The sequence below is a fragment of the Dendrobates tinctorius genome, unplaced genomic scaffold (assembly GCF_039654945.1).
Source record: "Dendrobates tinctorius isolate UK_male_01 unplaced genomic scaffold, ASM3965494v1 ptg000151l, whole genome shotgun sequence".
NCBI lineage: Eukaryota > Metazoa > Chordata > Amphibia > Anura > Dendrobatidae > Dendrobates > Dendrobates tinctorius.
The window spans coordinates 16,233,448-16,234,114 of NW_027361818.1; positions in this window are offsets into that span (position 1 = coordinate 16,233,448).

The following is a 667-nucleotide window of genomic DNA, read 5'->3' on the forward strand; positions in this document are numbered from 1 at the left end:
ATGTATGGATAGCGTACACATTCAAAATATATGTCTCAGGAGGCAGGCTCAGACGGTGTTAGGCCCAGTATGGATTGCACGTGATTGCACAAAGGTTAGAAAGGGTACCGTATCCCCAGATAACATGTATGGATAGCGTACACATTCAAAATATATGTCTCAGGAGGCAGGCTCAGACGGTGTTAGGCCCAGTATGGATTGCACGTGATTGCACAAAGGTTAGAAAGGGTACCGTATCCCCAGATAACATGTATGGATAGCGTACACATTCAAAATATATGTCTCAGGAGGCAGGCTCAGACGGTGTTAGGCCCAGTATGGATTGCACGTGATTGCACAAAGGTTAGAAAGGGTACCGTATCCCCAGATAACATGTATGGATAGCGTACACATTCAAAATATATGTCTCAGGAGGCAGGCTCAGACGGTGTTAGGCTCAGTATGGATTGCACGTGATTGCACAAAGGTTAGAAAGGGTACCGTATCCCCAGATAACATGTATGGATAGCGTACACATTCAAAATATATGTCTCAGGAGGCAGGCTCAGACGGTGTTAGGCCCAGTATGGATTGCACGTGATTGCACAAAGGTTAGAAAGGGTACAGTATCCCCAGATAACATGTATGGATAGCGTACACATTCAAAATATATGTCTCAGGAGGCAGG